The sequence below is a fragment of the Microcaecilia unicolor genome, chromosome 1, assembly GCF_901765095.1.
Source record: "Microcaecilia unicolor chromosome 1, aMicUni1.1, whole genome shotgun sequence".
NCBI classification, from domain to species: Eukaryota; Metazoa; Chordata; class Amphibia; order Gymnophiona; family Siphonopidae; genus Microcaecilia; species Microcaecilia unicolor.
The window spans coordinates 339,064,580-339,079,795 of NC_044031.1; the positions used below are offsets into that span (position 1 = coordinate 339,064,580).

The 15,216-nt window shown below is 43.0% G+C and overlaps 1 protein-coding gene across 1 annotated transcript in view; it reads left to right on the forward strand.

Moving 5' to 3' along the window:
- LOC115473950 (cadherin-6-like) overlaps window positions 1–15,216 on the forward strand; it is a 306,893-nt gene that overhangs the window by 235,728 nt on the left and 55,949 nt on the right. The window lies entirely within an intron of this gene.

The following is a 15,216-nucleotide window of genomic DNA, read 5'->3' on the forward strand; positions in this document are numbered from 1 at the left end:
TTGTCGTGAAACACATTACCCTAGAATCAGGCTTCTTGTATCTGACATTAGTTTGCTTTGACGACACCTGACGCAGGTGCTGCGCACCAAAACACAGCCCATGTTGGGTCCATGAATTAAAGATCTATTCCCCTTTCTTTGAAGGCTTTTGGTGCTTTTTGTTTGATCCAAATGACAGCCCCTCTCTAGTTATTTTTTGCTTGCAGACTTTGAAAATTTGCCTCTGAAAAGTGACTCTGGAAAACTGTGTGCACAAATCCTTATCATATTTTTTTTTTTGTTACATTTGTACCCGCACTTTTCCACTCATGGCAGGCTCAATGCGGCTTACATGGGGCAATGGAGGGTTAAGTGACTTGCCCAGAGTCACGAGGAGCTGCCTGTGCCTGAGGTGGGAATCGAACATTAATGGCAACATTAGTGCGTAACCTCAAATAAAACCTAAGTTTCTGATTCCCTATATGTGTTGGTGCTTTTTCAGTGAAAACTTACATGTATGCTTTTAGAAATCTGTCTCTTGATCTGCTTCAACCCCACCCCCAGGAACGCTGTTCCAATATGGAGGTCATTCTATAACATAATAGCATACATGCCAGGAGTGACCAATGTAGGTCTTCGAGGGCCACAACCCAGTCAGACTTTCAGAATGTCCTCCAGTGAATATGCATGAGATCTATTTGCATGTACTACTTCCACACATCTCATGCATATTCATTATGGAACTCCTGAAAACCTGACATGGTTGAGGACCTTGAGGACCGACACTGAGCATCTCTGATATATGCACATATGTGTGCAAATAAACACATATGGATAAGAAGCAAGAAAAGACAATAGATGACGGAGAGAGTTTATATCACACCATTCAGTCTGTACTTAAAACATGTATTCTATGACAAAAGTAGTCTATCCAGCTTATTTTCGAAAGAGATCGCCGGCCATCTTCCGACACAAATTGGGAGATGGCCGGCCATCTCCTGAACCCGGCCAAATTGGTATAATCGAAAGCCGATTTCGGCCAGCGCCAACTGCTTTCTGTCGCAGAGCCAGCGAAACTTCAAGGGGGCGTGTCGTCAGGGTACAGAAGGCAGGACGGTGTGGGACGGGGGTGTGGTTACGAGATGGCTGGCTTCGCCTGATAATGGAAAAAAGATCTGACGAGCATTTTGCCGGCTTCACTTGGTCCATTTATTTTTACGACCAAGCCTCAAAAAAGTGCCCCAATTGACCAGATGCCCACCGGAGGGAATGGGGGATGACCTCCCCTTACTCCCCCAGTGGTCACCAACCCCACCCAAAAACAAAAATTAAAAACATTTTTTTGCCAGCCTCTATGCCAGCCTGAAATGTCATACCCAGCTCCCTGACAGCAGTACACAGGTACCTGGAGCAGTTTTTTGTGGGTGCAGTGCACTTCAGGCAGGTGGACCCAGGCCCATCCCCCCCCTACCTGTTACACTTGTGGTGGTAAATGGGAGCCCTCCAAACCCCCCCAAAACCCACTGTACCCACATGTAGGTGCCCCCTTTCACCCCTTAAGGCTATGGTAGTGGTGTAGAGTTGTGGGGAGTGGGTTTTGGGGGGGGATTTGGGGGGCTCAGCACCCAAGGTAAGGGAGCTATGCACCTGGGAGCTATGTTAATTTTTTTTTTTTTTAATTTTTAGAAGTGCCCCCTAGGGTGGCCGGTTGGTGTCCTGGCATGTCAGGGGGACCAGTGCACTATAAATGCTGGCTCCTCCCATGACCAAATACCATGACCAAATACCTTGCATTTCGCCGGGTTTGAGATGGCGGGGCCCAGTTTCCATTATGGCTGAAAACCGAAGCCGGCCATCTCTAAACCCGGTGATCTCAACATTTGTCCTAAATGTTGAGATTTAGCCGGCACCAACCGTATAATCGAAAGAAAAGATGGCCGGCCACCTTTTTTGAAAATACAGTTTGCTCCGCCCCTTCGTGGAGCTGGCCCCGAAGATGGCCGGCCATTTGATTATGCTCCTCCACAATACCAAATATCATCAGTCCGTGGCACAGAAGCCTGAACACAGCTGTGTTTTGGTTCAAGGCCTGCGTCAAGATTCAGCACTGCCAAATCAGTTTGGTGGTGAGCAGAGATAACCTTGTTGGGTGAACTTGGAATAAACATCAAGATAATTGCCTCACAAGACAACCAAATAATGCAAGTCTGTATCACCAGGGTCACAACTGAATGGCATGATATGAACACTCTACATCATCTGTTGTCTTTCCTTGCTTCTTATCCACGTTTTATCATCATGGGGACCATATCCTTCTTTTGTTTACTTACACTTGCAAATAAACACATGCACACTATCCCACTTCAGCCTATTCTGTAAATATCTTGGATAGTGCATAGGAGGGATATACAGGGGCAGAGTGTGAGCGGGGCTCATACTTACATATATGTATGAGTTACTTATTTATCTTTGGCATTTAGGTGCAGGCATTTACACCAGCTGGTATAACGACTTACACTTGACCACATAGGAGTGTATATACACAATTACACTATTAGGGCTGGATTCTATAAATGGTTCTCAAAAATGGACAATGGAAAAGATCGGAACTAAACGCAATTCTATAAAGGGCAGGTGCCCTTAGAATTTTGCTTAACTTTGGGCATCATACTTACATGTGCTGAAACCTGGTGTAAGTACTGGTGCCTGAGTTAGGCGTGGAGACCCAGTATTCTAAAACAATGTGCTCAACTTTTCAGAACACCCCTGACACACTCGCGACCCTCCCATGACCCCATACCCTTTTGAATTATGCACGATAAGGTTAGTTATAGAAAACCATGTGGCCAGATGCACAGGCAAAGCCTAATTGGTGCCAATTACTGTCAATAATTGGTTGTTAGCAGCCAATTATCATTATTATTTATTATTTTTTAGCTTTTGCTCACACCTTTTTCAGTAGTAGCTCAAGGTGAGTTCCATTCAGGTACACTGGATATTTCTCTGTCCCAGGAGGGTTCACAATCTAAGTTTGTACCTGAGGCAATGGAGGGTTAAGTTTAAGTTGTGCACGCATCTTGAGATTGCACCCAAATATACTACTTACTACTACTACTCATCATTTCTATAGCGTTACTAGATGTACACAGTGCTGTAAAGTAGGCGCTTATGTTACTTTGTAGAATAGGCTCCTACCAGACACTATCCAATGCTCTATTGTAGAATTGCTCTTTCTATATGTACATTAGAGAATGACATGCGGACAAAGTTTGTCCCCATCCCCGTGGGTTCTGTCTCTGTCCCCACCCCATCCCCACAGGTTTTGTCCCCATCCTCGCCCCGTCCCCGCAGGCTCTGTCTCTATCCCTGCCCCATCCCAGCATATTCTGTCCCCATCCCCACGGGCTCTGTCCTCATCTGAAGAAGCCTCGAACACTTATGATTTTATATTTAATATGTTATCCAAATGTAGTTTATAAATCACAAATAGAAAACAATAATAACAGCAAGCAACTATAATAATTCTCCACCACCATCACCACCCTCTACCCTTCCAACCCCAACAATAGCTGACTTCTACTACCCCAAGGAACCCTAATCAACCCTGTTAAAATGTCCAGGGGTACAAAATACAACCCATTCTGTATGCTCTAGTGGGGGAAAAATATGCCCTATAAAGCACTGTTATGATTTTTTAAATCTGTGGATGAATAATAATTCATCAACAATCTCAGAATTCAGTCTAGCTCTCCTGTCTTCCACAGTCCTTCCTGCAATAGAAAATGTCTTCTCAGAAGATGTTCTGGTAGTAGGAATGTACAGGATTCCCCATGCAAATTTTGCCAGTTGTGGCCAGCACTTTTGCATGTTTTTCCAAAAAATGAAAACATCATCACCTGCATCACTCATATGTAAATAACTGTCCAATTCATTAACGGCCTTCAAAGTGGAGAATGACACAGGGACAAGGTTTGTCCCCATCCCCTTGTCTCTGTCCCCATCTCTACCCCGTCCCCATGGTCCCTATCTACCCCATCCCCTCGGGCTCTGTCCCCATACCCAACCCTGTGGTTACTGCGGGTCCCCAGTCCCATGTCATTCTCTAATGTACATTATGAAGGCAATTCTACAAAATTTAAGCTCCACAGACTGCAAGCCTATTCTAAAAGAACCAGAGGCGTACCTACCTTATATGGCACCCAGGGCAGAGTACACCCCCCCCCCCCCCAGGTGAAGTGCAGACAGTGACCCCTCCCCAGGCAGAGCAAACCCTCCCCTCATACAGCGCACATATCCCTGGGCAGCGCACACACTCCTCTAAGCCAGGGGTGTGCTGGTAAATTTTTAACAACAGGCTCTTTCTCCGGACGTAGCCAGCTCTGCAGTTGGAAGGGCCAGGGGGGGGGGAGCAACACTTGCCTCTCTCTCCTCCCTCCCTTCGTGCGGGCACGCTAGGCATACCTTTGCTGGCAGCCAATAAATGGACTGCCACCACTCCCAAGGTGTTGCTCCGAGCAGCAGGCTGAAACTTCTCACACATGCTGGAGAAGTCCCAGCCTGCTGCTCAGAGCTGGAAACAAGGAGTGGGAGCAGCCGTAGTCTATTTACTTGGCTGGCAGGGCTCAGCATCCCCACCAGCAAAGTAAAAGAGAATTCAGCAGGGGGCCCAAGCCCACATTTTGGGAGCCAGTTGTTAAAGTAGCCATGGAGGGCCCTACTTTAACAACCGGCTCCCAAAATTCTTAAAAACTTAACAACCGGCTCTTGCGAGCCTGTGAGAGCCTGCTCCAGCACACCACTGCTCTAAGCAAGGGGGTGTAAAGATAACTGACAGCATTCTATAAGCTGCCTATGCTCCTCCCCTGTGAATGTGCCCTTCCAATTACACTGCCCCCTGAATTCTAGGAAAAGCCCTAAAAATTGTGTGCACAAGTTAATTCAATAATGAGACATTAGCACTGATAATTGAGATCTTAACAAACAATTATTGGTGCTAATTGGATTTAATTAAAATTTACATGTGTACATTTAGGTGCGGGATCCATATGTAACTTTTACACATGGGTCCACAAGGGCATGGCCATGGGTGGGTCATGGGTGAACCAGGAGTATTCCTTTAATTTACACGCATTGTTATGGAATAAAGGGAATTTGCACCTAATTTAGGCATGGGGATTTACACCAAGTTTCATTGATATAAAAGGTTGTGCTTAAAAGTAGTTGCGATTCCCAGCACTAACTTTAAGTGTCATTTATAGAACAGTGCTTAAAGTTCTTTTTTTCAGTGCCAATTTTAGGCACCATTTATAGAATTTAGTCCACATGTCAGGGCTGTAGCCAGACCTCGAGGTGGGGGGGGCAGAGTCCAAGGTAGGGGGGGCACATTTTGGTCAATGCCCCACCGCCACCCGCCGTCGCCTCACTGCCCTCCCTCCGCCACTCACTGCTGCCACAAATACCCTCACATCCAGCATGCTTCTTTTAGTGAAACTGAGCATGCTCAATTTCACTAAAGGGAGTGTGCCCGATGTGAGGTGAAGAGAGAGCAGGGCAGGCAATGTGGCGGTGCTGCCGCAGACCAGTTCTGGATGCAGTCTTCAGCTGGTGGTGGTTGAGGACCCTCGCCAGCCAACCAGGGGCCCAGAGTAAATTTGGGGAGCCCAGGCCCCCATGGCTCCACCTAGCTACACCACTGCCACATGTATGTGCTAAGGAAAACCACAAAGCAGAGCTGACCAAACAAACAGGGATATGAGCCACAGGTTCAAATATGAAACCTTTATTGGATGGCTGACCTGACATGGCCATGTTTCAGCACAATGCCTGTATTAAGGGTCATTGTCAGTGCCAAAAGCAGATATATGCTATATTCACAGTGCCAGGTAGCAAATGATGCGAAAGTGTCTTGATACTGGTAGTAGCACGATACTGTTATAGAATAGTAGCATAACCTAGCATTAGACATTTAAATCTAGGCCCCAGCAATTACACCAGCCATGGACCTAAATGCGGCAAGGTTGTGTGTATGTGTTAACAGCACTTAACAAGCAATAATGATCACTAATTGGCAATAATTAGAATTACACAACTCCCTAAGTGTATTCTGTAACACACTGTGTCTACATTTTAATGTGCACAGGCAATAAAGGGACGTGGTTATGGGCTGGGAAATGGTCATTTCATGGGCATTCCAAAATTTATGTACGTTGTTATAGAATAGGGCCCTCCATACCTAAGCTATTTGCTGGAATTTATGCCACGTTTTTGTTGGTGTAAAGGATGTGCATAGTTTTAAGTGTTAGGATATCAACTAAGCATATTCGATGTACCATGTCTAAACATAGGCACCGCTTATAGAGTAAGCATAGGTGGAAATGTTTTCCGCATGGATTTTTCAGGCATCTTATATAGAATCTGGACCTATGCAAGTTACATGCCCCCTTTCAATATAGTGTTCAACTGTTTTGTTGACATTTATGTGCATAAGTACACAAGTACCGCGAGAGTGCAGGTATGCTGTGAGCCACATATGTAAATGATGCTGAACTGTGAGATCCCAGTTATAGAATTACCTCGGTAGATGGCAATTTTCTAAAATTCCATTTCTACATGCAAAATCCTGCTTTCTGCATTGAAATGCCTTTGAAAATTCCCCCCTCTCCCTTTATGTTTTACACAAACAAAATTCTGTGTGTGATATGAACTCTTTTCTGGAATGTTTTCTGTTTTGGTCTGAGACTCATTTTGCATGATACCAGAAACGTTTGAGGCTTTGGAAATTAATTCTCACCCTCCCCAACTCTTAATCCAGAAATGACCCCAGGAAGAATGATGTGCGTGATGTGCACAGATTCCCCTTAAGCCTCTTCTGGCAAGAGATACACAAGCTATAGAAAGAATGTAATTTACTTAGGGCTTTAGCTAGAGGTGTGCTGGTGCCGACTCGCACTGGCTCGCGAGAGCTGGTTGTTAGTTTTTCTTTAATTTTGTGAGCCGGTTGTTATGCCAGATCCATTGGGGCAGGAGCGGTCCTCCTCCAAACGCTCCTGCCCATGCAATCTGCACTCTCTGTACAGAAAGTGACTGCTGTAAGTTTCAGCAGCGGTCTCACGAGTTTGCCATGGGAACTCACAGCAGTCATTTTCAGTATGGAGAGTGGAGACTGCATGGGCAGGAGTGTATGAGAATTGCTCCTGCCCCAGCTGACCATTAGACCACCAGGGCTGTGTAAGGGTAGGCCTGGGGAGTAGGGAGCGGGAGGCGGTTTGGCTTTGGGTTTTGATAAATAGAGGGAGGGAAGAGGACAAGCTGTGTGGATGTAAGGGAGAGAAGGGGTCAACTGTGTGTGGATCAGAGGGAGAGACAGGGGACAACCTGCGTGGATAAGAGGGAGAGAAGGAGTCAACTGTATGTGGATTAGAGGGAGAGAAAGGAACACGTTGCTTGTTGAAGAGAGGGAGAAAACTGTATGAGGATGAGAGAGAAAGAAGGGGGACAAGCTGCATGTGGATGAGAGAGAGAGAGAGAGAAGGGCAAAGTGAGGGAGACACCATACATGGAGGGAAGGGGAAAGGGAGAAATGCAGCACATAGAAGGAGATGAAGAGGAGAAGGGGACATCTTGCTCATGGATGAGAAGGAAAGGAAGGGGGGGATATGCTGCTTGTGATTGTTTGCTTTTTTGGAAATATATATATCTTATCTAATTTTGTATTTAGTGGAATATGGAAGCAAATGTAGTTCTGTTACTTTTACCAGTATTTTCACTGCATATAGAATCTGGCTTTCTTGGGGGAGGTCTTTAGTTTTTGCCTGCATGTTTTTTGTGGCTCCCTATTTTGTATCAGTTGAGAGTCTGTTCATGTTTTGCATGTGCAACTGAGGTGAAGGATTCTGCTGGCATGTAGCATCCATGTAGGAATCTGTAAGCGTTTCCCAGTAGTGGGCATATCGGTATATAGGGTGAGAAATAGTCTGACAGTAAATCATATGTCAGATTTAGTGTCAATAAATTTATTGTGAAAAGAATTAGCAGATTGGGATGAATAGCAAACATGCCCCTTTGTTTATTAAGCCAGCTAGCGCTGGAATGTGCTAATGCTGACACAGCCCATTCACTGGGAGCATAGGTTGGCTACAGATACAGGAGTGTGTCAAAAATCAATTGGCCATTTGGGATTTACAGTAAAGAATATTGTATGTTTTTAATATTATTTGTAAATTGGTTGCTGCCTGCGCATATCATTTGTACCAATTATTTATAATTATTTGTTGCATTTGTATCCCACATTTTCCCACCATTTTGCAGGCTCAATGTGGCTTACATATTACCATAAACGGCGTTAGCCGATTGTGGTCTGAACAAATACATGGTTTGGATTAATTCAAAGCGATATTGTGGTAGAATGACGTACATATATGGTAGGTACAGTTAGGGGAAACTTAGATAGGGAGAGGGGAGGAAGAGTCAGGTAATGTCCATTATGGTCTTTGGTTACATTGTGTCGCAGGTGTCCAGGTATTTTATGTTGGGTCGGTGGGGTATGCTCTTTTGAACAGTTCTGTCTTTAGTGCTTTCCGGAAATTTAGGTGTTCGAGCTTAGTTTTTTACTGCTTTTGGCAGTGTGTTCCATAGTTGTGCGCTTAAGTATGAAAAACTGGATGCATAGGTGGATTTGTATTTGAGTCCTTTGTTGCTTGGGTAGTGGAGATTTAGATATGATCATGCAGATTTTGTGGTGTTTCTAGTTGGCAAGTCTATGAGGTCTGTCATGTATCCCGTTGCCTCCCCGTAGATAATTTTGTGAACAGTTGTGCAGATTTTGAGAGTGATACGTTCTTTGATTGGTAACCAATGCAGTTTTTCTCAGAGTGGTTTGGCGCTGTCAGAACGCGTTTTTACAAATATAAGCCTGGCTGCTGTGTTTTGGGTGGTCTGAAGTTTCTTTTTGATTTGATCTTTGCATCCCGCATAGATTCCATTACAGTAGTCTGCATGGCTTAGAACCATTGACTGTATCAGGTTACGAAATATTTTCCTCGGGAAGAATGGTTTCACCCGTTTGAGTTTCCACATTGAGAAAACATTTTCTTTATGGTAGATTTCGCTTGGGTCTCTAGTGATAGGGTACGGTCGATTGTTAATCTGAGAATTTTCAGGCTGTCTGAGATTGGCAGGGTGTATCCTGGGGTGTCAATGTTTGTGGATTTGTATGTATTGTATTGCGATGAGATTATGAGACAGTGTGTTTTTTTCTGTGTTGAGTTTTAGTTGGAATGCATTTGCCCATGAGTTCATAATGTTTAAGCTGAGTTTGATTTCATTGGTAATTTCTGCCAGGTCATGTTTGTAGGGGATGTAAAATGTTACGTCGTCAGCATAGATAAATGGGTTAAGGCCTTGGGTGGATAAGGTCTTGGCTAGTGGAGACACCATGAGATTGAAAAGGATCGGTGATAGTGGTGATCCTTGCGGTACTCCACAGCCTGGTTTCCACGGTGACGATATGTTTGTTTTTGATTTCACTTGATATGATCTTGTGGTTAAAAAACCCTTGATCCAGTTGAGAGTGTCACCACTGATTCTGAAGTAGTCTAAGAGTCTTAGCAGTATGTTATGGTTAACCATGTCGAACGCACTTGACATGTCAAATTGGAAGAGGAAAATGCTCTTGCCTAGTGCTATTTCCTGCTTGAATTTGGTTAGTAGAGTGAGTAGTACTGTTTCCGTGCTGTGTAGGGGTTGAAATCCTGGTTCTGACTCATGTAATATAGCAAATTTGTTTATATAGAGTTGTTTGGTCACCAGTCCTTCCATTAGTTTGACTACTAATGGGATAGATGCTACTGGGCGGTAGTTGGCAATGTCGTTTGTTTTTTTTTCTTGGTGTCTTTTGGAATTGGGGTGATCAGGATATTGCCTTTTTCTTTAGGGTAGATACCCTGCTGAAGCATGAAGTTTAAGTGGGATGTGAGATCTGTTATGAAGCGGTGGGGGGCAGATTGTATTAGGTAGCTGGGGCAAATGTCCAGTTGACAGTGGCTGTTGGAGTATTTTTTTACCGCCTGAGAAACTGTGTTGGTGCTGAGGAGATCGAAATTTGACCATATTCAGTTAGCAGGGTGTTCACCAGGGGTTGGGTCTAGACCATTAATGAAGTTTTCTATGTCCATGTCATTCTGAGGTAAAGTTTTGCGTAGGTTTACGATTTTTTCATTGAAATATTTAGCAAGGTTTTCTGCAGATGGGATGTCAGTGTTGGTTGTGGTGATCGGTGTTGTGTCTAGAAGTTTGTTCACAAGGTTGTATAGTTTCGTCATGTTTTTGTAGTCTAGCCCAATTTTAGTTTTGTAGTACGACCTTTTGGTCTGTCTTATTGCATATTTGCATTTCCTTTGTAATTGTTTCCATGTGTTGAGTGTGTGTTCATTTTTTGTTTTTTTCCATGCGCATTCTAGTTTCCTAGATTATGTTTTTAGTTTTTTCAGTTTTTCGTTGAACCACGGTATTGAGTTGTGTCTACGTGAAGTTTTTGTTTGTAGGGGTGCTATTTCATCTAGTACATGTTTGCATCTTTTGTCCCATTCTGAGAGGTAGTATATGGATTCCGTTTGTGCTGTCCAATCGTTGTTGTATATCTGTTGCCAGAAAATATCCGGGTCTGTTTGGCCTCTCGTGGTGTGTGTCGTGTGTTCTCTTGTATAGAGAGAACCCTTTTTCGCCATTTTAGGGATAGGTTTAGTTTGTAATGGTAAGGCCATGGTGTTTCTGTCCATCTGTCCACCAATAGAATGTATAATACAGTTATGTACATATCTAAAAGTGGGATATTTTGTTTGTTTGTTTGAGAGAGAGCCCATTGGTAAACATTTACCAGAACATCACTGGCTTTAGCACATGAAGGGAGAAATTCTTTAAAGGGCACTCAAAAATCGGCATTGAATGATATTCTATGATGGGCGTTCAGTGATCGGCGCCCTTTTTAGAATAGTGTATAGTGCTGGGATTCATGCTCAATTTTGGACATGAGGAGTTAAGTCCCAGCGTTCAAGTTGGGTGTTGATCCCCTGAATTCTCCCAGCGTTCAAGTTGGGTGTTGATCCCCTGAATTCTATAACACTGCACGCCTCCTCTGCAGTTCTGTGTGGAAACACTCAGGTGTTATTCTATAAATGGGCATATAAGCCAAACCTTTGGCACAGTAGCATGTAAAGTTCAGCACCATATATAGAATTTCCCCTGAAATGTCATTTGTAGTGTTTTATAAATCTTAGTACATCAGCCTTCATGTTGTTACAGTGTACTAGGTAGTTTCCCCTGAAGTGTCATTTGTACTGTTTTATAAATCTTAGTACATCAGCCTCCATGTTGTTATAGTGTACTAGGTAGTGTTTAGTCTACTGGTACCTGAGATTAAGGATGCTCATTTGAGTACTACACTTAAACGGACGTTTTCTGTGGGTGCCCCTTGTGAAGAAACTGTGTGTTTTAAGCCTGTAAAATGTATTGGATATTTTCCTGCCTTAATTATGTCCTGAAGTGTATTTCTCCTCTTTGGTCAGCAGGTGATGTTTCTTTGCTGTAAAGCTGTTACAGGAAACTGAATGTCCTTTTCTTTAGTTTAACACAAGCAGGAAGCAAGGAACAGTACATTTTTGAAATCTTTTTGACTGGGGTCTGATTGGCCTAGGCGCTCATTTCCTTTAGAGTGTACTGGTTTTGCCTCCAGTCTTAGCCAGGAAGAAAAGAGAGCAGGATCTCTTTGCTGAGGCTCAGTAAACAAACAGTTATATGTACTGATCTTCCCAGGTACTTTTTAGGAAGAAAACAAATGTTTAGTTAGTGTTATAATTGATCCATATTTCAGATACCTGTTATTGTTTGCTGATTGCACATTTTTTTGTTCATTGTTCAATATATTTTTAAGACAATAAACAATTGTTTATTGACTCTGTCTGTCTGGACTGATAAGGAATCCTGGTGGTTTGAGTGTTGAGTCTGTGAGTGCTTTCTGGGAACTGTGGGACCACAGGGACTATGGCCCCCTAAACCTAGAAATCACTGGGGATAATTGGAGTGGGAGACTCGCTCAGAGGTGGTTGTGACCAGTCAGAGGGAGGCTGGTGCTAGTGTAGAGCACAAGCAGCAGGTGCAGGTGGACATAAGCTGTGCTGGGGATAGACCCTCTAAGTGGCAGCGGGGTAACACCAGGCGGATGGCAAAGCATTTTGTGACACACTGATTTATAGAACAAGATTATAAAAACATAAGATACTGGGTCCCATACTGGGTCAGATCAATGGTTCATCTAGCCCAGTATCCCATAGCTAATCCAAGTCACAAGTACCTGGCAGAAAACTAATTAGTAGCACCATTCCATGTTACTAATCCCAGGGCATGCAGACTATGGACTTTTCCTCCAGGAACTTGCCAACCCTTTTTTGAAACCCAGATATGCTAACCACTGTTACCACATCCTCCAGCAATGAGTTCCAGAGCTTAACTATTCTTCAAGTGAAAAAAAAATATTTCCTTCTATTTGTTTTAAAAGTATTTCCATGCAATTTCATTGAGTGTACCCTGGTCTTTGTACTTTTTGAATGAGTGAAAAATTGATTCACTCCCAGAATCTCCACACTATTCAGGATGTTGTAGATCTCAATCATATCCCCCCTCAACCGTCTCTTTTCCAAGATGAAGAGGCCTAACCTCTTTAGCCTTTCCCCATACTAGAGCAGTTTCATTCCCTCTATCATTTTGATTGCTCTTGTTTGAACGTTTTCTAATTCCACTATATATTTTTTGAGATATGGTGACCAGAATTGAACACAATATGCAAAACTCAATACTTTAGCTTTGAGGATGGAACATAGTTTATAGCGTTTTAAGCATCTGTTGAAAGCATACTTGTTTTATATTGTGTTTCTGGGGTGTTAGCTTGGGGGAATAGTTGTTTTTGTTATTGCTTTCTCTGTGAGTGTGTGTCTTGAGTGCAGTGGTTTTCCTATACTATTGTAGTTCCTTTCCTGTATTTCTGTTTTGTTTTTATATATAATTTTATTGTGAACCGCTTTGATGTAGTATTATGTAATGCGGTATATTAAATTTAATAAAGTTGTAAACTAACAATTCTACAAGGAATATAACAAATGCGAATAATTAAGGATGAAAAAAGGTTCAAAGTGAGCCATTACTTGCAGTATATGTACTGAAGCTCTGAAATAGTCTTTATTTATACTGCATCAATGGGGAGATCTGAATTAAAGGGCATATTTTTGGCTGGTAGCAACAAACTGGAAAAGAAATGTTTGAGCAGCAAAATCCATAGTAATGCTGATTAACCCAGAGGCAAACTAAACATAATGGGCAAATATCTCCTCTCAAGCCTGATAAATAGCAGATAACCCTGTTGCCACTGTCTTCATGTCATTAGGATGGCTGTTATCCTACTGCATACCATGACGTGGATTATCACCCGAGTGAAAGATGAAGCAAATATAAACATTTCTATATGACAGCTTTCTCATAGAGGTCTATCACGAAACGCCTAGCCAACCACCTGGGGGTAAACCTTCGGCCACTTTTAGGTTCTATCCCCAGCACTGCTCAGGTCCACCTGCACCTGGTCTACACTAGCCATGTCCTCCCACCAACTGGGTCCCAACTGCCTCTGGGCGAGTCTCCTGCTCTCAAATTATCCCAAGTGATTTCTAGGTTACTGGGACCACACTCCCAGTGGTCCCGTAGTTCCTAGAAAGCACTCACAGACTCAACACACAAACCACCAGGATTCTTAGTCAGCCTAGACAAGCAGTCAATAAATTAAAAAAAGGTTTATTGTCATAAAAATATTGAACAGTGAACCATAAAAACAAATGGAAGAAAAACAACTCATAATAACAGATAGCTGAATATGGATCAATTATAAAACTATCTAAACATTTGTTCACTACCTGGATAGTGCCTGGGGAGTACAAGAAATATAGCTGCTCACAGGTTACAGAATATAACTGTCCACAGGGTCTCAGTGAAGAGACCTCCTCTCCCTTGCTGAGAGTGGGGAAAAAGACAGTACATCCTGGCTGAATTTGAACTTCTGGGCCAATTAGAGCCTAGAACAACATTTTTTTAAAAGTAGCTGGCCACATCACTGCAGGTTACTTCCTTTCTGTATTAAGCTAAAGAAGGAACAGTCATTTTTTCAATAACAGCTTTAAACATAAACATGCACCACCTGCTGGCCAAACTAGAAAAATACACTTCATGAAATATTCTTATAATTCATATGCTGGAAAATTCACCATTTCACCTCACGGTCCTTTTAATAAGCTGTACTAAAAAGTGGCCTGTGATATCACTAGTGTGGGGCTTTCCCATGTGCTGAGGCCACTTTTAACATGACTATAAAATGGCCATATTTCCCATTTCAGAAATTAATGGTCATGCACTAATTTCTCCATTAGTCCAAGGCCATTATTGTAGGAGCACTTACTGACAGCTATTTTCTAGGTGGTATGGGTTCCTGTACTAATCATGCGCTAATCGGTTGGCACACGGCAATGTAGCTAAGCTAACCGATTAGCACAGAACATGCCTACTCTTTTCCCTCGAACATGCCCCCATTGCTAAAAACTAAAAAGTATTTCTAAGCACATGAGAAGCATGCACAGATGCCAAAGAATACCATAGGGTGTCTGAGTGCGCCCAGAGGTAGTGGTTTTTAATCTGTGGTAAGTATGCATTAGTGCTTACCGCAGCTTAGTAAAAAGGCTCCATAGTGACATAGAAGCTCATTTTCAAAGCATAGTCTTCTAAAGTTACATAAGTTACTGTGTAACTTTGTAAATGTATGTGCATTGAAAATGAGCACCATAATGTCACAAATACCTTTAGGCATGATTTCATAACATGTCACCTATGTGAAATGTCCCTAAGGATGCCTATTTTATGACAATTCTATAGAGAAAACGAAAATATTTCTGAAGCATTACTTCACATTAGAAAGGTCCAGGGCTTTTTTTGAGGGGATACTTGGGGGTACTGAGTACTGGCACCTTTTCAATTGTCTGTTAAAATTGACCCATGTACCCCAAGTTTATTGAACGAGCTCAGGCTCTACACACCAATTCTGCCTTGTCATAGATTCTGTGACTGGTTGCAAGGGGTCTGGCTATTGTGGGGTGGGTCCCCTCAGTGATCACCCCACCCTTGAAGGGTGGCCTAGCATTTGAGTACTGG